The 24,417-nt window shown below is 51.5% G+C and overlaps 1 protein-coding gene across 2 annotated transcripts in view; it reads right to left on the bottom strand.

Moving 5' to 3' along the window:
* Nucleotides 1-24,417, bottom strand: part of CNOT12 (CCR4-NOT transcription complex subunit 12) — a 381,414-nt gene that overhangs the window by 334,332 nt on the left and 22,665 nt on the right. The gene's annotated exons all lie outside the window — the stretch shown is intronic.

Here is a 24,417-nt window from a genome sequence, read left to right on the forward strand (position 1 = left end):
AAATGCAATATTTAATGCCTTCCTCCAAAATCCCTTTGAGAAGAATGGCCATATTCTCTGCCATGCTGTTCCTAAACCTCTGTCCTAATTATAGCAATCAGACTGACCTGGGGAGCAAACGGGACACCCTGGATTGAGGCAGAAGAGAGACCCCAGCAGACAACATGGTCACCAGTCTGTTATTGTAACACCGGAGCAAGCAGTGCACAAAGCAGTATTTTCACTATGTACTGCTCTTGCAGTGTTCAGCTATCCTACACAATGTCAGCGGTGCCCTACTGTTGACAGGCTGAGCTGCAGCTTGACAAAAGAATAAAGTTCTTCAAACATTTTCAAGTGTCTCTCACTCAACCCAGTGAGATCAGTCACCCAGACCCTGACACAGCAATGCTCTCTACACAGGCATCTCCACCCACCTCACCGAACATCTCCAGGTCATCGGGAACACAAGGGCCAGAGACATACTCCTACCCCACCCGCTGCAGCGTTCGCATCACCAATCACCCCATGAAACGACACCGGCTCCCGGTCCACTTCTTACTCAGACACAGAAGGCACTAGACCAGTGTGGGCCCACCGACCTGAACAGCCACGTCAGCGTCCCCACTCCGACTCGAAACCTCTGCTCGGCCAGCCTCATCCTGGCCAGCACCGCATGTATCCACAAACTAGCGCCGGCGACAGAGCTTTCACGCACCTGGGGCCTCATTTATGGGATATCGGCGTAGGACAGCACGGCACGGCACCTTGGTGAAAGGGCGGGAATGCACCGTATTTATACCGTTTCGGCAGCCTAGCGCCAACGTAGGCACCTTAGCGCAATGGTGCAAGGGGACCTCCATTGCAGGCAGGATTGTTTTTGTGCAGGACGAGGCGTTTTCCTCATTCTATGCGCGGAGCAGAATACAGCACACCACAAAAGAGGAAAAAACTAGGACAAGTACAAATATTTCTCCTCGTTATGCCTCATTTCAGGGAGTCCTATGGATTAGGTGCTTTCCCAGGTTTACATGATTTTCTAAATCAGGGGCAGCGTTAAATTCCAAGGGAGTCGCGTGGAAAAACCCACTAGAATTCCCTCGTAAATCCTCCCAGGCACAGAGTAAGATGAGGCAGCGCTTTGCACGGTGTCGCCGTACTCAAGATTCACGAGGCCACTCGAAGCCACGCAGGATGGCTTTGCGTGGCTTCATAAATCTGATTGAGAGCCCCGTGTCACACATGCACCACTTTACGTGCTACAAAAATGACGCAGGGCTCTCATAAGTAATCCCCATCGTTCCCAAAGCCTGGAATGACCTCCTCCCGCACATCAGATCCTCTCTCTCAGTCCTTGAGTTGTGCCAGGACACAGCGATGCTGTGCCCACCCAAGGGGTGCACTGGGGCACCTCCTCAGCATAGACACCGTCCTGGAGTAAAAGCGCACAAGCCATGTGCTAAAGCAATTTCTGTATCAATCTTACAATGTGATCTGAGAAACTGATCCTACAGGCGTTTTTTTAAGGCGGAAGAGGTATGTCACTGGTTAAACATAAATATTATGTTTAATCTTCACACTGCGGAGCTATTTCTCAGTCTATCCTTAGGACAGACGGGAGACACTCGACCCATCCCTCAGTGCTCCATTGCCGAAAGGCAGAGACACAATCCATCTCTCCTGCTTGACTTCTTCTGAAATTGCTGCCAGTGCTAGTGACTGAGGGCACCCCCTAAATATATTTAGAGTCAACATTTACAAGATATGAGTTGAGTTGTTACTTTAAAAGTGCAATGGGCGCCCTCGGGATCGCGCCGCGGAACTGAATAACAACATCAAAAAAGATATGAAGTTAATCAATAAAAGAGATGCCTTTCAAGAGCCCTCTTCAAGGCACCCAGGCAAAGACAGAGTGCCTTCCGCCCAGGGAAAACAACAAAAGAGACGGCACATCGTGACAAGCCATGCTGCCATATTCTGAGCGCCTTGATGTGGCAGGATGCGCCAGGATGTGGCAGGATGGGGCAGGATGCGCCAGGATGCCGCAGGATGCCGCAGGATGTGGCAGGATGCGGCAGGATGCGCCAGGATGTGGCAGGATTCGCCAGGATGCGGCAGGATGCGCCAGGAGGTGGCAGGATGCGCCAGGATGTAGCAGGATTCGCCAGGATCAGGCAGGATGTGCCAGGATGTGTCAGGATGCGGCAGGATGTGCCAAGATGCGGCAGGATGCGCTAGGATGCGACAGGATGCGGCAGGTGGAAATGTCATCATTGTAATCTTGTCTGATGCAATTCTACGCAGACACAGGGGCAGTCTCACAGCCTAAACCAGGCCTTAATCTCACATGACTTCCATCTAGTAACTGGCACTCCTCAAGCTGTGTAGAAAGCTTCTGAGCCAGAGCTTATCACCAATTTTAGTGTCCGCTTCCAAATGATAGATTTAGTACATGCTGGGCCAAAAAGCGTTTATTGCCTCATTCATCTCTGAGGCAGGAAACAAACCTGAGAGTTGCTTAAACTTGTCAACTCTTTCTTCTCTCCCATTGCAACAACAACGCCCTCTTCCGTCGATGGAGTTATGTGAGGGCCTCTCTGACTTAAAAAGATTCAAACCATCCATGTTCAATTTCCGGGGCAGTGTCCCCCTACTCATGGAGCAACGCCTTACCCCCTCTCCGGCCCGTCTCTTTCTAGATTTTTTCCCATATCCCTAGATGAATCCTCAGCTGAACTCTCAAAGGGCTAGTCCGGCTCTCCGCTGGATTCCTGCCACCCGACCATCCTTAAACTTGCCGTCTCTGTAGTAAATCCCACCCAGAACAGATTGCTGAATGAATCCTTAGAGCAGGCACCGGCTCCTTCCAGCTGGAAACAAGCTCTCCTGCTCCCCCTGATTAAGAAGCCATCAGCTGACCAGAAGGTCCTTAGCAACTTTAGACCAATTTCACTTCTTCCAACGGTTGCTAAGATACTTGAGAAAAATGTAAACAGGCAAATATCTCACTTACTTGAGTTGAATCATCTGCTTTACGACTCCCAGTCGGGATTTCGTGTTGGATACAGCACGGAGACGACCCCGCTTGAAGTCTCAGAATATATGAAAGAAAATTTGGATTCAAGCACTCCGGTTTTGGTAATGCTGCTTGACCTCGCCCCGGGATTCGATATGGTCTCTCAAGCTATAATATTAATAATAATAATAATAATCCACATTTGTAAAGCGCGAACAATCATCCGTAAGGGTCTCTAGGCGCTGGGGGCCGTCGGGAAGATTAAGCAAGCTATTGCCCAGAGTCACATGGTGCTGGGCTAATCTGCCACCAGCACCGGAGATCGATCTGTGATCCCCAGATTCCGGAGTCAGTCGCCCTGGCCGCGGCGCCACACCTCTTCCTATGCTATAGAGACCAAGCCCTGGGTGGTTTGAAAACCTTCGTTAGTATGATCCCAGGCTGTCCACCCTCCTCCTTCTAGCTCTGTGTCTAAACCGTTCGAGTGTGCAGTCCCCCAGAACCCAGCTCCTAATTCCCCCCTTTTATAATGTATATTTGGAGCCACTGGCGAAAGTAGTCGAGTCTTGGGAAGTGAGAGTTGTATCCTATGCGGATGACACCCAACTCCTCCTGGGCTTCCAGGAAAAGGCGCCAACTACCTTGGATTCTTTTTAACTCCGTCTCAACTCAGCTGTTGATTGGATGAATGCAGCTGTTTAAAGCTTAACTCGGAGAAGACTGAGATTCTTATTTTGGCATTAGGACCTCACCCGAACCCAGCCTTTGGTGGCCATCGGAAATGGGTTTCCCGCCCCCTTCCAACACCCGTGGTAAGAAACCTCAGGGTTAAGTTTGACTCTGTCCTTACCTTTAAGCCCCAAATCAAAGCATTATCCACCCCCTGCTTCTTCACTCCTCAATCTTTAAGAAGGATGCAGCATCTTATCCCTGTAGAGTTTCTCAAGACAGTTGGCCATGTGTTTTTTTCCCTGTCCTCAGCCAGAGAGACCTCAACTACCTCCAGCCTGTCCTACTGTCTATAGAACAATGCTTTGCTGTTTATCAGACAATTCTTGGTGTTTTTTTGCGATATATACCTCCTGCTGGCAGGTTGAAGGCAGCAGGTTGAAGGCAGAGGTGAGCCTAAGAGACTCATTTGGAGATTGGCAGTGCCGGGGCGCCACCATAACTCTGCGACGCTTCCGTCCTGCCAAACTCCCATCCCCCGCTCTATCTGGAGTCGGTGGACGGCCATGTTTACCCTGGTGGAGCCTCTGATGGCTCTGGTGGTGTGAACGTCTGACCTGGCTGCCTCTCTGCCCAGAGGCAGCCAAGTCACAATGATGGTCGTCCCACCCTATCGAGGGTGGGGTGCCATCCCTCAGGTTCCCTGACGAGTAATGGTGGATACAGACAGGAGAAATTCTAAATAGGCCCAACACACAGGAAGAAAGCTCCCTGCACGTCAGGCCACCTGTGTTTTGAATTGAGAAAACAAATTGTTGCTTTGAGGGTTTATTTTGCCATGCCTGGCTACGCAGGCGGTGATCCATAAGTAGAGTTGGCGGTCTTTTGCGTGAGTGGCGGAGCCCGTGGGCTTCTCCCCCGCCCCCCGGCCGATCTGCTAACTGCCCTCAGGTTCTAAATGTGCCCTCAAGCATGGTTTACAAGTTTAGAGTAGGCACGCCTCTGACATATCAGGTGAGTCTGGTGGTGTTTGTCAATATCTATGCATGATCTTGAATGTCTATTTAGCGATTCTTTATGATGTCATCATAGAGGAGGAGCAAAGAGAGAGCTGGTGACTGCAGCAAAATTAAAGAAACACAAGGAGTTGATGGACGGAACCTGTAAATTTTCAGACACTCGCCCCCAGTCACAGATCTGGGTTTAATCCATCACCGTTCTTTAGCTCACTCCGCCATCCCAGTTCAGACATGGCCATATGCAAATCAGTCTTGACCCTGTGCCTCATGGGAACAGTCCAGACCGAACTTCCAGGCCTTGTCTTCCCTGGACCGGAATCAAGCATCCTAGGACTGGTTTCTGGCTATCAGCCGTCTTCAGCCAGGATAGCTTGAATCCAGTGGCGTAGAGAGCACGGAACCCACGTCTGGGCATACCCCTCCCACATAGGGTGAACAGCAAAACACACAAGACGATGGACGGAATGTTGCACAATGGCAAAACATTCACCCCCAGTCACAGATCTGGGTTTAATCCATCGTTATTTTGCTCACCAAGCCACCCCAGTTCAGACATGACCATATGCAAATCAGTCTTGACCCTGTGCCTCATGGGAACAGTCCAGCCCGAACTGCAGGAAAATGGACAGACTAGATGGGTCCTGTCACCCCCACTCCCCACACTCTCACACACCCACACCCCACACCACACTCCCCACCTCTGTTCATAAGATGCCCTTGCATTGTGAGGGCAAAGACAGAGGTGTAGAGTTATTAGAGGCTGTGAGGGTACAGCGGGTAGAAACAAATGGGCAGACAAGGTGGGGCGGGTGACCAAAAACCGAGATTCATCTACTGTAGCCATGAATCAGGGTTCACCTCACCAATTACTGCATGTTTTGCTTTTATGTCTTCTCATTTGATCCTGCTGGATTCCTGCTGGGTTTTTCTGGAGAAATCTGTCAGCAGGACACTGCTGAGCCTGGTAAGTGATGCCAACGCAGAATCACGCGCGCAAACATCCATGTGTGCGCGGAGCGGAGTTTTAAAAATAAGGTTCTGTCAGTAGAGTTGCATCAGTGTTGCATTATGGCTCGCGGGGCTGTACGTTTCGAGTATGTTGTATTGTCCTTGTATGTATACAGGGCTTCATACTACTATCAAGCTGCCAACCCTCCTTTGCAGAGGGGTAGCAGGCACTCCGCAGAGGGACACAGCTGGAATACCGCCTGTTTGCCATGCGCCTAGATGGGGTATTAATCTGTCCTGTTGATGTCCCTGTGTGAACCTGAAGAGGAACGAGTGAGAGGCGGCTCAATCCTTCCATCCTGAGTCATGGGCGGGCTGTGGTGATGCTGTCTGGCCTGTGGTTGAGGTGCTCTGGTCTGTGGATGTGGCTGAAACTGTGTCATGACCAGGCGTGGAGCTGACCCTACTCATGGGTGTAGGAGAGGAGGAGAGACAAGCCACCTCCTGCCACTGTGGGGTGGGTGAATGTAGAGTTTGAATCACGAAGGGCCCGATTCACAGAATGAGCTTAAGACTCAATCCTAAACTTACTACTTTTGGCATTCACAGAATGCACTTACTACTTTTGGTATTCACAGAAGTTAGGATTTTGTCTTAAGTTTGTCTTAAACAAACTTAAGACAGACTTACGACAGACTTAAGACAGACTTAAGTTAGGATTTTGTCTTAAGTTTGTCTTAAGACAGACTTAAGACAAAATCCTAACTTCTGTGAATGCCAAAAGTAGTAAGTGCATTCTGTGAATACCAAAATAGTAGTAAGTTTAGGATTGAGTCTTAAATTCATTCTGTGAATCGGGCCCATAGAATATGGGGCCGAGGATGTGCTCAGAGATGTGGGGAGCTTCCCTAGAGAGGTGCAAACCCAGAGATGCTGCAGTCCTGAACCCCAAACCAGCCTCTCTGGAGGAACAAGGCCTAAAGAACTTCACAGTACAGCGGGGCCCACAGAACCCACACTGTCCACTTTGCACGAGGCAACATTTCTTTGGGATCAGCTGTGTTTTGGAGGGCTGGGACCCTCTTAGAAGCATTACTAAAGCTGAGATCAGAATATAACATTTTAGAGCATAGTTTTTGTTTAAACAATACCTGATGATATGAATGAGTCTGAACAATAGGAAAGAAAAACAAATTCACATTTCTCCCATATCTGCACTTTAAAGAAAGAATCTTAAATCAGATCAATTGTGGTAATACTTGACCTGGCCTCGAACTGGCGAAAAGAGGTAATCCCTGGAAACTGCCCCAAAAAACCCAATGGGCGTAGGGAGTGTGGGATACGGGCATGGCAACTATCACCCCATTTCACTCCTACCATATATGGCTAAAAGTGCTAGAAAAGGTAAGTTAACAATCAACTATCTCACTCACTGGAGAGTAATAATCTCCTGGACGCCACCCAAAGGGGATCCAGAGCCGCGGACAGCGCAAATCCACCTTGTTGGCGCATTGGACAGCATTAGATCTGTTGTTAAACAAACAAGTGGTTCTGTCGGGTAAGACACAATACTTTAACAATGCTAGTACATGCAATTAAAAGAGAACTCTCAGATACACGTATGCAAATGAGAAATAAATGCTCAAGCAATAGGAAAAAATTCATGTAGCCAAATGGTGAATTCATGTAACTTTATATCAGAATTCAATCACGTTCGTACTGAATTACCTCATTCAGTGATAAACAATTGATACAGGATATGACCATCAAACACAAGGGAAATTCAGTGACAATTGGTGAACAAAGTGCTCAGAGCATGAAGATATATACAGTGAAATAAATAAATGCAGCTATGTACAAAAGTAATTGGAAGGCCAGGGATTAATTGGTCTCCAAGGAGTCCTAATGATTTTTGAGGGATCCTGGAGTTTTCTGGACCTAAGGTAAGATCTGAGGCAGATCAGGATAAGGCCGTAACCCTAATCTTACTAGATCTGTTTGCGGCTTTCGATACGGTGTCTCATTTCGTATTCATACATGGGCAGCATGAGCCGGTCTGCATTCTGCTGCGTTGCTGTGGATCATTATGGAGCAACAGATCCCACTCCGTACAACTGGCTCCTCTCTATTCCACCATCGCCTCTCCGACTGCAGGTCCCTGTGGGTCGCCTCTTAGCCCTTCCTTGTTTAAGATTCATGCCTCGTCTCTGGCCGGCCTTGCTAAGACCTGGGGCTTTGAGATCGTCTTGTATGCTGATGACACCCAGCTTCTCATTTCTATTGGCGAGAGACGCATAGAGACATGAGGGAGCTCATCAGCCGCCTCTCCAATGTGGCCAGATGGAGCAAACACATGGTCTGAAAATCGATGTAGACTACACCAAAATATATCTTTTTGGAGGGGCAAATAAAATGTGTCATGACGAGTGGTTGCCTGGTCTCCGTGGTCCTGCCCTCAAGCCAAAGAGTAGCGCAGAACTTGGGGTTTCTGACAGATGGTTCTCTCTCTATGCCGGATCAGGTGAATGCAGTGTGTGCAAGATGTTTTGGACTCCAACGCGTGCTGAGGACACTTTTTCGATGGAGCCCGGTCGTTTGGCGAAGGAACGTTATCCAGGCGCTAATTATGAGCAGGCTAGCTATGGCAATGCTTTGTATCTAGAAATGACCGAATGTTTGTTTAATCGCCTTCAACTCATGCAGAATGAGGCAGTCAGACTGATTTGTAACAGCACTAGACGTAGCTCGGCCCCGGCATGTCTCAACTCACTTCATTGGCTTCCGGTGCGCAAGAGAGCCAAATTCAGGCTATTATGTTGTGTACACAAGGCACTCCACAACACTGGACCAGCAATTCTGCGTGACCAAGTGGCTTTTTACAAACCACTACGGGGGCTTCGATCTACGAATCCAGATCTGATGCGCTGCAGATGAACAGGAAGGCTAGAATGAGTGGCCGCTTTTTTAGTCATCTGGCGGCCCTCCACAGGAATTCTCTCGCTCTGGAAATGCGTCTAACTGGAGATCTCCTCACTTTTCAGAAGAGGTTGAAGACTTGGTTATTTCCCTTATAGCGGTGGCTACTATATAGCGTCTGGTATCATTGGTTCAGCGCCGGGATAACCCTTAGGCGATGATGGAGCGCTCTAGGAATACATTTACCTATAGATTCATCAAGCATCCATTCTGCGATTCCTTATTAGCAAAAAATAAGGATTCGCTAATAAGGAATTGCAAAATGCTACGCATGAAGAACTCGCTAAAAAAATAGTGATTTCTCCAAATTCCTGAATTGCTATTTGCAAATTGTGAGTCGCAATTAAGGAATACCTCCCCATTCATTCCTAGGGGCCTAGAGGGTTCGGAGAGTCGTTGGAGGCCTGTCTACAGGAGTGCTCCCAAAAGGGAGAGGCAAGAGTGGACCGCCGACGATGGCCATTGCACCAAGAACAGGTGATGGGTGCTGAACCTGGCGGGCTCCTCCTGGCCTGGAAGGTAGGGGTTCAAGGGAAGGATAACAGAGCCTCGGTGACCATCAGTGGCAGACCTCCGCTCCGCAAGCGCAGTGAGAGAGTACATAGCTATGGGTAGGGCCTTCAGAACTAGGGCCTTCCTCGACTGACCAACCTAAAACCCTTCAGAAATCTGCAGGTCTTGAGCCTTCTGTCCTCTCTCTCCTTTGCCTGCTTCTCCCTTGTCTCACTTTTTTAATTGTATTGTATTGTAATTACATTTATATAGCGCTTACTACCCCGGACGAGGCTTCGAATCGCTTTTTCGGCAATAAGGCCTTCTTAGCTCTGCACTCACATCTGAATACCACTCACATCTGTTCTGGTTCAAACCTACTTTCTCTGGCTCCCTCCTGATTGTCATGTTTTTAAAAACAATGTTTATTACTTGTTTTAAATGGCTGTGCCCACTTACTCTCCCCACCTTTAACCTCTCGTCCCTCTGCTTGTAACGACGCACTCTGTCACCTCGAGCACACCCAGTATCCATTGCCCCCCCTCCGGTCTGCAGCCCCGGCTGGTCTCGGACGCCCTTTGACACCACTGGCGTTCAGTACCCACTTCCACACTCTTTTAAGTTCACGCCACAATGAATCCCTTTCTCTCTTCTATTTATACAGATTTATCTTTTTACGCATTTTTCTCTCCACAGATTATTTTGGTAAATCACGTTTTGAGTGCGCACTACATTCAAGGCCTGTGACGCCCGAGGCTTTAATGCGGAGTTAATGCCCCGCTCTGACTGATGAGAGGCTGAAGGTGGGCGGGATGAGAAGGCCAGAAAGGGAGACACCGACACACCACGCACCTGCAACCGAGGCGCACTGAGAATAACCGAGGCACTCAGTTATGGGGTCTCCCCCCACCTCTGTCCGACGGCCCCACCACCCCCCATCCGTTCCATCTTTTCTCTCGCTCTGTCCTCTCTCCCCCTTTCTTTCCCGCTCTCTCCAGTGTCCACCTCCTGGGTCTGTCCACTCGCCCCACCCTTTGAACCCGCGTCCACCCCTCTGTCTCCTCTCGTGTTCACCCCTCCTCTCTCCCATCTCCGCTCCGTCTGTCTGTCTGCTTGCTTCTCGCTCGTCGACTCTATTCCTTTCACGCTCTCTCATCCTCCTCTTCCTCCCCATCTCTCCTCACCGCCCTCCCCCCACCCATCCCCGACAGCTCTTTCTTCCTCCACGAATAGAAAAATATTCCCAGCTAAAAATACCGGAATAGAAAAAACGAGAGAAATACTCAAAATAACTCTATAGATAGGGAAGGAAATTAAAATGACATTACGAGATTCTTTAGAAATGGTGCGAAGGCCACAGCTCCCACCAGGGCGCATTCGCTCCCTCTCTCTGTCTCTCCTTTCTCTCTCTCTCTCTCTCCCTCCCCCTTTCTCTCTCTCTGTCTCTCTCTCTGTCTGTCTCTCTCTCTCTCTCTCTCTCTCTATCTCTCTCTGTCTCTGTCTCTCTCTCTCTCTCCCTTTCTCTCTCTTTCTTTCTTTCTCTTGCTCTATCTCTCAATCTCTTTCTTTCCCTCTCTGTCTCTCTCCTCTCTCTTTTTCTTTCTTTCTCTCTCGCTCTCTCTCTCCTTCTCTCTGTCTCTCCTCTATCTTTCTCTCGCTCTCTTTCTCTCTCACTCGCTCTCCCTCTCTTTCTCTCTCTTACTTTCTCTCTTTTTCTCTATGTTTCTCTCTCTCTCTCTCTCTCTTTCTCTCTGTCCCGCTCTCATTCTCCCTCTTTCTCTCTCTCTTTCACTCTCCCCATCTCTCTCCTCTCTCCCCTCTTCTCTCTCACTCTTTTATCTCTCTCTCCAACCCTATCTATCTCTCCTTCTCTGTCTGCCCCGCTCTCTCTCCTCTCTCCTCTCTCTTCTCTTTCTCTCCTCCTCTTTCTCTCTCTTTCCCCACTCTCTCCCCCTCTCTCTCTCTCCTTTTCTCTCTCTTTCTTTCTTTCTCTCGCTCTATCTCTCCATCTCTTTCTTTCCCTCTCTGTCTCTCTCCTCTCTCTTTTTCTTTCTTTCTCTCTCGCTCTCTCTCTCCTTCTCTCTGTCTCTCCTCTATCTTTCTCTCGCTCTCTTTCTCTCTCACTCGCTCTCCCTCTCTTTCTCTCTCTTACTTTCTCTCTTTTTCTCTATGTTTCTCTCTCTCTCTCTTTCTCTCTGTCCCGCTCTCATTCTCCCTCTTTCTCTCTCTCTTTCACTCTCCCCATCTCTCTCCTCTCTCCCCTCTTCTCTCTCCCTCTCTCTCTCTCTCCTTCTCTGTCTGCCCCGCTCTCTCTCCTCTCTCCTCTCTCTTCTCTTTCTCTCCTCCTCTCTCTCTCTCCCCCTCTTTCTCTCTCTCTCTCTCTCTTTCTCAATCTCCCTCTCCCCTCTCACGCTGTCTCTGTTTATCACCGTCCAACTCTTTCTTGCCTCACCCCCTCGGATGTCTTTATGTCTCTTTTAATCTTTCCATCGCTTTCTCGATTCTGTTCAATGCGGCTTTATTGATTTGTTTTTAGCTAAAACCACTGGAATTATGCAGCAAAGGACACAATTATGTGGCACAGTTGACTTATTTATGCAGCAAAGAAAGGAAAATTATGTGGCACCTCTTTCAGTGTAAAACGGCAGATCTCATTTCATGCGCCTCACTCGGCGGTGGTTTAAACTCCAGCGAGTGGGGCCGCCCCAGAAGACGTGCAACAAGCCTTGACAGCTGCCAACAGGTTTGCAAACCGGAATCCCCAGGCAGCAACACCAGCAGATTGAGTCTGAACCCTCTGAAAGGGCTGGGCGGGACGGAGGCCTGCGAGGGACAGCATACCCCCGTCCCTGCAGTCACAGTCGCAACAGGCTCTTTTATTTATGGATTTCAGCCTCTGCCCCTGCGAGTGGAGTGAAGCGCATTTGGGGGTCCCCTGCATGCTTCCCCCTGTCCCCACACCCCCACATTTAAAAATGCAAGTGGCGCTCGCAGACAGGGACCACTTTGTGAATGGGCACCCCCAGTTTTGCTGGGGGACCGAACACCCATTTAATATTTTCGAATCAGTCGGTAGCGGGAACGCCCAGTTTATGCCACCTTTTCCTATCAATCCATTTTATGTGTCAAAGAACACATTGTGAGTCACAAAGACATTTATTCACGTCTTGTAATGAACCTTAAATACATTGCGATGCAGGGCTGTCTCTATAAAGCCTGTAATTTTCCAAATAACAGATTTTACGACTGCAAAACTCTTATGCGCATCAGGCCGCGCGTTTTTTGTTTCCTGCTCAGGACAAAGACATCTTGGGCAACATTGTCGCTTCTTTAAATGCCGGACTACAGCAATAAACGACTGAAGATGACTGGTTAACATTCCTAGAGTGTCTGTGTGCAGCACTTTTAATAACTTTTGATCCTTTTGAGCTAGAAATGTCCTTTTTGTTTAAAACTGTCAATTAAATAACGGAATTATGGATTGCGTGGTGACTGACGGAAATAAACTTTTCATAGAAAATGCTGAAAGTCACATTTTCCCCCTGGGCTGGGTATAGCGCATCGCTTTATTGGCTTGCTGTCTGCAAGATAGCACAGCGAGTTGAATACTCCCTGCTGGCAAGTATAGTGATCTGAAAGTCGCCATTTGAAATCCTGGCAATGCCGACCGAGCCTGTCATCCTTCTGAGGTTTGTAAAGTGAGTGGTAAAAGCAACATCTGTTATTTTACAATGCTTATTTTATTGATACATTATTAGGGTGCTTTCAAACACCAGGTCTCGTATGAAACACTCTCTCTGTATGTGCAAGCATCATAGACATACATGTTTATTACTACAGGTTCCTAAGTAATGCGGCGCAGTTTTACATATGGGTGTGTGGGTCTCTGTAGGTGGCACAGGCTGATGGGTGCTATGGCGATATCTCTTTTTTCCCTCGCGTCGTCACTGTCACTGGCGGCTCTCTCTTACCTTCTCCCATGCCTCTCTCTCTCCCACCCCTCAGACCTTCTCCCTACCCCCTCTCTCTCTCTCTGCACCCCTTCTTTTTATGGTCCCTCTCAACGCTCTGCTATGTTGTCTCCATCCCTCAACTCGCTCACTCTTCTGGGACAGCTACTGTCCCTACCATATCTATCTATCTATCTATCTATCTATCTATCTATCTATCTATCTATCTATCTATCTATCTATCTATCTATCTATCTATCTATCTATCTATCTATCTATCTATCTATCTATCTATCTATCTATCTATCTATCTATCTATCTATCTATCTATCTATGTCAAGTCAAGTCAAGTCATGGAATTTGTATAGCGCACTACATACCCATAGGTTTCAAGGCGCTTAGGAAGGGGAGGGGGATTACTTGTCAAATATCCATGTTTTAAGTTGCTTTCTATCTATCTATCTATCTATCTATCTAATCTATCTATCTATCTATCTATCTATCTATCTATCTATCTATCTATCGCCCTCACTCTCTCTCTCTCTCTCTCTCTCTCTATATATATATATATATATATATATATAGAGAGAGAGAGAGAGAGACTCTCTCTATATATATATATATATATATATATAGAGAGAGAGAGAGAGAGAGAGAGAGGAGAGATAGATAGATAGATAGATAGATAGATAGATAGATAGATAGATAGATAGATAGATAGATAGATAGATAGATAGATAGATAGAGAGACAGATAGACAGATAGATAGATAGATAAATAGAGTGAGGGCGATAGATAGATAGATAGATAGATAGATAGATAGATAGATAGATAGATAGATAGATAGATAGATAGAGTGAGGGCGATAGATAGATAGATAGATAGATAGATAGATAGATAGATAGATAGATAGATAGATAGACAGACAGACAGACAGACAGACAAAGATGCATGGCCAAGACTTTTTGTCCACACTTTATTGACAGACGTCTAAGTCTTGGCCATGCATCTTTGATTCTGATTGCGTCGGAGCCGCGCGCCTCCTGCTGCCTTTTCTGCAACTTTTTCTTTCAGCCAGAAGTTGGATCTGTGTTGCTCTTTCATCTCTCTTCCTCTCGACCCCCTTGCACTCCTGCCTTTCTCTCTCCCTCCCTGCCCCCACCCCACCCTGCTTCCTCCTCCCTGCTCTGTCACCCACTCGTGAATCCCCCAGCAGCCTTGGGAGCAGCGCCAGGTTTGTAAACTGGCTGCAGCTGGCAGAGCCCTGGGTGGCACGTGGTGCTGGAGAAAGGAGGCCCTGTCAGGGTAGGGATGTGCCATGTGGGTGTCAGAAGATACTGAAGCTGCCATGCCAGGAGCTGTGGAGGAGAGCTGTGCTTGGAGCAGGGTGCTGGAGCTGTGCTTCGGGCAGGGTGCTGGCCTGTGGAGGAGATCTGTGCTTAGGGCAGGGTGCTGGCCTGTGGAGGAGAGCTGTGCTCCGGGCAGGGTGCTGGCCTGTGGAGGAGATCTGTGCTTAGGGCAGGGTGCTGGCCTGTGGAGGAGATCTGTGCTTAGGGCAGGGTGCTGGCCTGTGGAGGAGAGCTGTGCTCCGGGCAGGGTGCTGGCCTGTGGAGGAGATCTGTGCTTAGGGCAGGGTGCTGGCCTGTGGAGGAGATCTGTGCTTAGGGCAGGGTGCTGGCCTGTGGAGGAGAGCTGTGCTTCGGGCAGGGTGCTGGCCTGTGGAGGAGAGCTGTGCTCCGGGCAGGGTGCTGGCCTGTGGAGGAGAGATGTGGTTTGGGCAGGGTGCTGGCCTGTGGAGGAGAGCTGTGCTTCGGGCAGGGTGCTGGCATGTGGTGGAGAGCTGTGCTTCGGGCAGGGTGGTGGAGGAGAGCTGTGCTTGGGGCAGGGTGCTGGCATGTGGTGGAGAGCTGTGCTTCGGGCAGGGTGGTGGAGGAGAGCTGTGCTTGGGGCAGGGTGCTGGTCTGTGCAGTGGAGCTGTCCTTCGGGCAGGGTGCTGGCCTGTGGAGGAGAGCTGTGCTTCGGGCAGGGTGCTGGTCTGTGGAGGAGAGCTGTGCTTGGGGCAGGGTGCTGGCCTGTGGAGGAGAGCTGTGCTTGGGGCAGGGTGCTGGTCTGTGGAGGAGAGCTGTGCTTGGGGCAGGGTGCTGGCCTGTGGAGGAGAGCTGTGCTTCGGGGAGGGTGCTGGCCTGTGCAGTGGAGCTGTGCTTGGGGCAGGGTGCTGGCCTGTGGAGGAGAGCTGTGCTTCGGGCAGGGTGCTGGTCTGTGGAGGAGAGCTGTGCTTGGGGCAGGGTGCTGGCCTGTGGAGGAGAGCTGTGCTTCGGGCAGGGTGCTGGCCTGTGGAGGAGAGCTGTGCTTGGGGCAGGGTGCTGGCCTGTGGAGGAGAGCTGTGCTTGGGGCAGGGTGCTGGCCTGTGGAGGAGAGCTGTGCTTCGGGCAGGGTGCTGGCCTGTGGAGGAGAGCTGTGCTTGGGGCAGGGTGCTGGTCTGTGCAGTGGAGCTGTGCTTGGGGCAGGGTGCTGGCCTGTGGAGGAGAGATGTGGTTTGGGCAGGGTGCTGGCCTGTGGAGGAGAGCTGTGCTTCGGGCAGGGTGCTGGCATGTGGTGGAGAGCTGTGCTTCGGGCAGGGTGGTGGAGGAGAGCTGTGCTTGGGGCAGGGTGCTGGCATGTGGTGGAGAGCTGTGCTTCGGGCAGGGTGGTGGAGGAGAGCTGTGCTTGGGGCAGGGTGCTGGTCTGTGGAGGAGAGCTGTGCTTGGGGCAGGGTGCTGGCCTGTGGAGGAGAGCTGTGCTTCGGGGAGGGTGCTGGCCTGTGCAGTGGAGCTGTGCTTGGGGCAGGGTGCTGGCCTGTGGAGGAGAGCTGTGCTTCGGGCAGGGTGCTGGTCTGTGGAGGAGAGCTGTGCTTGGGGCAGGGTGCTGGCCTGTGGAGGAGAGCTGTGCTTCGGGCAGGGTGCTGGCCTGTGGTGGAGAGCTGTGCGTTGGGCAGGGTGCTGGAGCTGGGCTTCGGGCAGGGTGCTGGCCTGTGGAGGAGAGCTGTGCTTGGGGCAGGGTGCTGGCCTGTGGAGGAGAGCTGTGCTTCGGGCAGGGTGCTGGCCTGTGGAGGAGAGCTGTGCTTGGGGCAGGGTGCTGGTCTGTGCAGTGGAGCTGTGCTTGGGGCAGGGTGCTGGCCTGTGGAGGAGAGATGTGGTTTGGGCAGGGTGCTGGCCTGTGGAGGAGAGCTGTGCTTCGGGCAGGGTGCTGGCATGTGGTGGAGAGCTGTGCTTCGGGCAGGGTGGTGGAGGAGAGCTGTGCTTGGGGCAGGGTGCTGGCATGTGGTGGAGAGCTGTGCTTCGGGCAGGGTGGTGGAGGAGAGCTGTGCTTGGGGCAGGGTGCTGGTCTGTGGAGGAGAGCTGTGCTTGGGGCAGGGTGCTGGCCTGTGGAGGAGAGCTGTGCTTCGGGGAGGGTGCTGGCCTGTGCAGTGGAGCTGTGCTTGGGGCAGGGTGCTGGCCTGTGGAGGAGAGCTGTGCTTCGGGCAGGGTGCTGGTCTGTGGAGGAGAGCTGTGCTTGGGGCAGGGTGCTGGCCTGTGGAGGAGAGCTGTGCTTCGGGCAGGGTGCTGGCCTGTGGTGGAGAGCTGTGCGTTGGGCAGGGTGCTGGAGCTGGGCTTCGGGCAGGGTGCTGGCCTGTGGAGGAGAGCTGTGCTTGGGGCAGGGTGCTGGCCTGTGGAGGAGAGCTGTGCTTCGGGCAGGGTGCTGGCCTGTGGAGGAGAGCTGTGCTTGGGGCAGGGTGCTGGTCTGTGCAGTGGAGCTGTGCTTGGGGCAGGGTGCTGGCCTGTGGAGGAGAGCTGTGCTTCGGGGAGGGTGCTGGCCTGTGCAGTGGAGCTGTGCTTGGGGCAGGGTGCTGGCCTGTGGAGGAGAGCTGTGCTTCGGGCAGGGTGCTGGTCTGTGGAGGAGAGCTGTGCTTGGGGCAGGGTGCTGGCCTGTGGAGGAGAGCTGTGCTTCGGGCAGGGTGCTGGCCTGTGGTGGAGAGCTGTGCGTTGGGCAGGGTGCTGGAGCTGGGCTTCGGGCAGGGTGCTGGCCTGTGGAGGAGAGCTGTGCTTGGGGCAGGGTGCTGGCCTGTGGAGGAGAGCTGTGCTTGGGGCAGGGTGCTGGCCTGTGGAGGAGAGCTGTGCTTCGGGCAGGGTGCTGGCCTGTGGAGGAGAGCTGTGCTTGGGGCAGGGTGCTGGTCTGTGCAGTGGAGCTGTGCTTGGGGCAGGGTGCTGGCCTGTGGAGGAGAGATGTGGTTTGGGCAGGGTGCTGGCCTGTGGAGGAGAGCTGTGCTTCGGGCAGGGTGCTGGCATGTGGTGGAGAGCTGTGCTTCGGGCAGGGTGGTGGAGGAGAGCTGTGCTTGGGGCAGGGTGCTGGCATGTGGTGGAGAGCTGTGCTTCGGGCAGGGTGGTGGAGGAGAGCTGTGCTTGGGGCAGGGTGCTGGTCTGTGGAGGAGAGCTGTGCTTGGGGCAGGGTGCTGGCCTGTGGAGGAGAGCTGTGCTTCGGGGAGGGTGCTGGCCTGTGCAGTGGAGCTGTGCTTGGGGCAGGGTGCTGGCCTGTGGAGGAGAGCTGTGCTTCGGGCAGGGTGCTGGTCTGTGGAGGAGAGCTGTGCTTGGGGCAGGGTGCTGGCCTGTGGAGGAGAGCTGTGCTTCGGGCAGGGTGCTGGCCTGTGGTGGAGAGCTGTGCGTTGGGCAGGGTGCTGGAGCTGGGCTTCGGGCAGGGTGCTGGCCTGTGGAGGAGAGCTGTGCTTGGGGCAGGGTGCTGGCCTGTGGAGGAGAGCTGTGCTTCGGGCAGGGTGCTGGCCTGTGGAGGAGAGCTGTGCTTGGGGCAGGGTGCTGGTCTGTGCAGTGGAGCTGTGCTTGGGGCAGGGTGCTGGCCTGTGGAGGAGAGATGTGGTTTGGGCAGGGTGCTGGCCTGTGGAGGAGAGCTGTGCTTCGGGCAGGGTGCTGGCATGTGGTGGAGAGCTGTGCTTCGGGCAGGGTGGTGGAGGAGAGCTGTGCTTGGGGCAGGGTGCTGGCATGTGGTGGAGAGCTGTGCTTCGGGCAGGGTGGTGGAGGAGAGCTGTGCTTGGGGCAGGGTGCTGGTCTGTGGAGGAGAGCTGTGCTTGGGGCAGGGTGCTGGCCTGTGGAGGAGAGCTGTGCTTCGGGGAGGGTGCTGGCCTGTGCAGTGGAGCTGTGCTTGGGGCAGGGTGCTGGCCTGTGGAGGAGAGCTGTGCTTCGGGCAGGGTGCTGGTCTGTGGAGGAGAGCTGTGCTTGGGGCAGGGTGCTGGCCTGTGGAGGAGAGCTGTGCTTCGGGCAGGGTGCTGGCCTGTGGTGGAGAGCTGTGCGTTGGGCAGGGTGCTGGAGCTGGGCTTCGGGCAGGGTGCTGGCCTGTGGAGGAGAGCTGTGCTTGGGGCAGGGTGCTGGCCTGTGGAGGAGAGCTGTGCTTCGGGCAGGGTGCTGGCCTGTGGAGGAGAGCTGTGCTTGGGGCAGGGTGCTGGTCTGTGCAGTGGAGCTGTGCTTGGGGCAGGGTGCTGGCCTGTGGAGGAGAGCTGTGCGTTGGGCAGGGTGCTGGAGCTGGGCTTCGGGCAGGGTGCTGGCCTGTGGAGGAGAGCTGTGCTTGGGGCAGGGTGCTGGCCTGTGGAGGAGAGCTGTGCTTCGGGCAGGGTGCTGGCCTGTGGAGGAGAGCTGTGCTTGGGGCAGGGTGCTGGCCTGTGGTGGAGAGCTGTGCGTTGGGCAGGGTGCTGGAGCTGGGCTTCGGGCAGGGTGCTGGCCTGTGGAGGAGAGCTGTGCTTGGGGCAGGGTGCTGGCCTGTGGAGGAGAGCTGTGCTTCGGGCAGGGTGCTGGCCTGTGGAGGAGAGCTGTGCTTGGGGCAGGGTGCTGGTCTGTGCAGTGGAGCTGTGCTTGGGGCAGGGTGCTGGCCTGTGGAGGAGAGCTGTGCGTTGGGCAGGGTGCTGGAGCTGTGCTTGGGGCAGGGTGCTGGCCTGTGGAGGAGAGCTGTGCTTCGGGCAGGGTGCTGGCCTGTGGAGGAGAGCTGTGCTTCGGGCAGGGTGCTGGTCTGTGCAGTGGAGCTGTGCTTGGGGCAGGGTGCTGGCCTGTGGAGGAGAGATGTGGTTTGGGCAGGGTGCTGGCCTGTGGAGGAGAGCTGTGCTTCGGGCAGGGTGCTGGCATGTGGTGGAGAGCTGTGCTTCGGGCAGGGTGGTGGAGGAGAGCTGTGCTTGGGGCAGGGTGCTGGCATGTGGTGGAGAGCTGTGCTTCGGGCAGGGTGGTGGAGGAGAGCTGTGCTTGGGGCAGGGTGCTGGTCTGTGGTGGAGAGCTGTGCTTCGGGCAGGGTGCTGGCCTGTGGAGGAGAGCTGTGCTTGGGGCAGGGTGCTGGCCTGTGCAGTGGAGCTGTGCTTGGGGCAGGGTGCTGGTCTGTGCAGTGGAGCTGTGCTTGGGGCAGGGTGCTGGTCTGTGCAGTGGAGCTGTGCTTGGGGCAGGGTGCTGGTCTGTGGTGGAGAGCTGTGCTTCGGGCAGGGTGCTGGCCTGTGGAGGAGAGCTGTGCTCCGGGCAGGGTGCTGGCCTGTGGAGGAGAGATGTGCTTCGGGCAGGGTGCTGGCCTGTGGAGGAGAGCTGTGCTTGGGGCAGGGTGCTGGTCTGTGCAGTGGAGCTGTGCTTGGGGCAGGGTGCTGGCCTGTGGAGGAGAGCTGTGCTTGGGGCAGGGTGCTGGTCTGTGCAGTGGAGCTGTGCTTGGGGCAGGGTGCTGGTCTGTGCAGTGGAGCTGTGCTTGGGGCAGGGTGCTGGTCTGTGCAGTGGAGCTGTGCTTGGGGCAGGGTGCCGGCATCCCAGGGCAGAGCTGTGTGTTTGTGAAGCTGAGTGCATTGTACAGCGCCAACATTCATTTAATCATTTATTTTGAAAGTTGTATATAGCGCGAACAAGATCTTTGCAGATATCAGAGCGCTTTACACGGCTGGGAATGCCAGCAAGAGAGTGGGGTTACACATAAGTAGAACAGCACATCAATAAACATGCCTGGCAGCTTCTTCACAGCACACTGTGAGCAGACACAGACTCAAAGGCAAGTCAGAATCCTGAAAAAGGCGTCGAGCAGGTTCACCCAGGGCCAGAAGCACCAGGATCCCAGCACCCCTCAGGCACCCCATCCCGGTGAAACCCCATTGGCTCCCGGCCGACACGCACCACCTTCAAATCCAGCTGCATCATTTACAAAGCCATCACCACCAGCACCCTGGCTTATCCGGCTCTGCATCTCTGGTGTCAGCACACCTGCAGCCAGGACACCATCAGACTGCAGAGTAAGAAGTGCAAACAAGCACTGACAAAACCAATATGTCTCGCCTTTGTGCCCTATTGGCTGCGCCAATGGCTGTAAGCCACGCTGCACAGCAACCCCTATGTTATGCAACATTGTTAAAGTGTAAAACGTACAAAAAAGCCAAAGTGAAGGAGCAGGCAGTGACATCGAGGCTGGACAAATAAGGGGCAGCGAAAAAGAGTGACAGCGAAGACAACGAATGGCAAGCAATGGGCAGGTTCCAGGCCCTTTATAGTAAACAATATGTCTCACAGCGACAGCGCACACATTATCGACAGTCAAAGCCTTAAAAGGCAAGCACACATGCATGCACACACACACACACATACGTACACACACACATGCATGCACGCATGCACACACATCCCCACAGGTACACACCCACACACACAGGCACGCACCCACACAGACACACACATGCACGCACGCACACACACATGCACGCACACACACATGCACGCACGCACAGACACACACCCACACACACACATGCATACATGCACACACGCACACACTCGTGGAAAATGATGGTACCTGAGGGCACCACATTTCCTTGCTGCTGCAGCACCCTACAGCTCTACTTTGTCTCATCCTTTCCTTTCGACATGTGCCGTTGATATCAATGGGGATGAACCATTTAACGGAGTTTGGGTGAGCGATACCATTCATGTTAATGGGACGCATTTTAACCGTGTGAAGCAGTAGTTCCGATGTCCCAGTTTTTCAACAACAAAGTTTTGCAACCCACCAAACATTAATGGACATCAGGACGGCCATTTTTTTAATGCAACTCAAGTGTCATGGGGTAGCCACTGTCATTTACAGACAGGGCATTTCCCATTGAAAAGGCCACAAAATTCACGCAAACGTAAAGTTTACGGATAAAAGTATATTGCCCCCAAGTGATAATGTGTGGAGATCGAGCTTCAGTGAATATTTAAGATTTGTGCATTGCCAAGTAAAGTGTTGTGATTTGTTTTGATTCAATTAAAATCTTTGCTTCCATCACACTTCAGAATTACAAGCAAACGTGCTTCCTTTTTGCTTTCCTAGCAGCTGAATGTTCACAGTTCATTTACAGGTATTTACGTTTCCCTGTGTTACAAAAAACGTCATCCTACCGCCTTTCCTGTTACACATCTGTAACCCAGCAAGACTGTCACACTTTACTCTTCTTTCTCTGACTGCAAAGTGAAAGGAGTTTCTAAACACCAATCCCCATGTTAAAAAGCAGCAATTTATCAGAAGACAGCCTGACATTTGACGTCACTCCTTTAAGAGCAGCAAGTGTGACAAGACAGAACATAAAGGCATCTTTTTTTATTGCTTGGACTTTCTCGACCCACCAAAAATCAGCTTGTGACCCAGCACTGAGTCCAGACTCACAGTTTGGGAAACACTGGCCTGGAGGGTGAAGCCTGGTCCAAGGAGGGTGGTGTTGTGTGAGTCGGGAGGCGATACTGCCGATGAGCATTGAAGGGTTTGGGTGACATGGGGCGACTCGGAGGTTCACCTCTAAAGGAGCAATGAAGTGTTTCTAGCCCGCCTTGCTGTGCTGTGATTGGTTCACTCGTCTCATCTGAGCAGCTCATGGGACAAGGTCACAGGTATTTTTTCACATCCCCTAAGGCCTCCAAACACCTGGGCATCCTCAGGGCGTCCAACCAATAAGGACATCTCTAATAAAGGGCGAGTATCTGTGCTCCGACCCACCTGTATTTACTGAGTGCATATACTTATAAGCCTCTTGGCTCTATTGAACATTTACACAACAAAGTGAAAGATAAAGTGAATTACTGATTAAAAAGTCAGGTTTTCAGTTGTTTCTTGAAACTTAGAAGACAAACTTGTGATTGCAGAGAGGGGCAGAGTTCCACAAATTTTTATCGGCGAGGGCGAAGGCCCTTTCACTGAAATGAGCATATTTGAATAGAGAAACCGACCTAAGAAAGAAGCCGGCCGAACCCAAATTTCAACCTGGATTGTGCCAGGAACATTCGGTGGCCAAAAAAGTAGGAGTTGGTCTGTGAATAGCGTTATGCACAATAGACAAAGGGCCTAGTTTAGATCTCGGCGGATGGGTTACTCCGTTATCCCGTCCGGCGAAATATACATCTCATTATATCCTGTGGGATTTATATTTCGGCTGACCATGCCATCCGTCACCGTTGTGGCAGAGTGACCAGTGCATCGCGTTCTAGATCACACCCATAGATTTAAAGACAACTCTGCTGCAAATTGGGAGCCAAAGAAGAGATCTTAAAATGGGAGTGCGTGGTCCCGTTGAAGGCAGTGAACTAGCTTAGAAGGAGATGCCGGATAGACAGAGTTGGCATAATTCAGCCATTACTGAGTAAATGCATAGACACAGAGACAAACATGCAAGCCGAGCACCGCTGTGGTCCACGCCACCTCCACTCCCCAACGGACAGCATGACAGACACACGTCTGTCCGTGCTCTCCCCTGGAGCAGCCTGCTATCCAGTTCAGTTCAAAGTCAAGTTTATTTGGACTAGCTTGTCCTTAAACATTTAAAATCTTCATAAATACAACTCCTAAAATCACAATTCTTAATTTTAAAAACATCATCATAAAATTCATACAACTAAAATCATTAAACCTTCTCTCGATCCGTGAACGTGCGCCGTATCGTCTGGTAAAACAAGCATTTCAGTTCTATTCACATTTAAGGGTCTCTTCAACTTTTGGAATGAACTTCCCCATAGCGCAAGCTATATCTAAATTACTCATTCCAATTGAAAGATCTACAGCTTCTACCCTATTGTTAATACGATTCTTTTAACAAATAGGACGTACGATCTCTTTCCGTATATTGAAAACCTTCTGGCAATGCAATAATATATGTCAAATATCATACGTTGTTCCAAGGGTACAGACACATTGCTATCAATCATTGCTCCTTTTACCCCGTCGTTAGCATAGCAAGGGTTAACACTAATTCTCAGCCTTAGTAATTCTCTTCTTAACCAGCGACAGGGTAATCTATCTATATAAGGGTAGTGTTGTTCATTTTGCCACGAGATAGCCATAAAACGTACCCCCAGGAGGTAATCTTGGTCCTGGGCTCTAGAGATTTCTTTCCCAAGAGCCCTAAATTCCCTCTTGTTAACCTCAATTTGTAAAGTCAGGGGGCACAGCTTGAACCTGATCATTCTACAAGCTTTATTAATAGTTTCTCTTTTCCCTTTTGCCCTCATTAGCTCGCTCTTCAATACCTCATTTCTGCACCATTGCAAAATTTGATATTCTTCTCCCGTTCCATGGAGCTGCCAGAATCTTAATAGGGCCATACAAGCCGTTATACCCATGAGGTGGTTCCTGTTTCTAATCTCACTGCCTGGACCATTGAGGACTTAGGCAATGATAATACGTTTTTCAGGGTTTTACCCTCTTCGGCGTCCCATCTGTTTTTACCACTCAGGTATAGCAGTTCCGCTCCATATAGGAATTGTGGCGGTACCACAGCTGTATAAGCTTTTAAAACCGGGATATCTGATTTTTCGCCATAGACTCCATTACATTTTTTTAGTCCGCTTACCGAAGCTGACGTCCTCAATTTTAGTGCATCGAGATGGGTATGCCAGTTCAGACTTTCCTGAAACCACATCCCCAGGTACCTATATTCATCTACCTTTTCCAACTTCGTGGAGCCCATAAACCAGTTAAACATTATTTCCTACTTCCAAAGCTTAAAATCTTTGTTTTTTCCATGTTAACTACAAGTTTTTTAAGACCGCAGTATTCGTTAAACCTATTCATCTTTCTTTGCATACCGATCTCTGTTTCATCTATTATTACCAGATTATCCGCATATAATAAATATGAAACATGTTTCCCGTCAAACTTTGGGCTAGCCCCCCTTTCATTGCTCAAGACTGAAGGAAGATCTGCGATAAATATGGAAAACAGTAGGGGGGCAAATACGCCCCCCTGTCTCAGCCCGTTTCCCATTTGGATTTTCTGAGATAGGCTCCCCTCTATGTCCAAAGTTATCTGCGCCTAGTTATAAGTGTGCAGTGCTTGTATTAGCCTTAGCAGATCCCTTGAGATGTTATATTCA

This window comes from Lissotriton vulgaris, chromosome 1_2 (assembly GCF_964263255.1).
Source record: "Lissotriton vulgaris chromosome 1_2, aLisVul1.2, whole genome shotgun sequence".
Taxonomy (NCBI): domain Eukaryota; kingdom Metazoa; phylum Chordata; class Amphibia; order Caudata; family Salamandridae; genus Lissotriton; species Lissotriton vulgaris.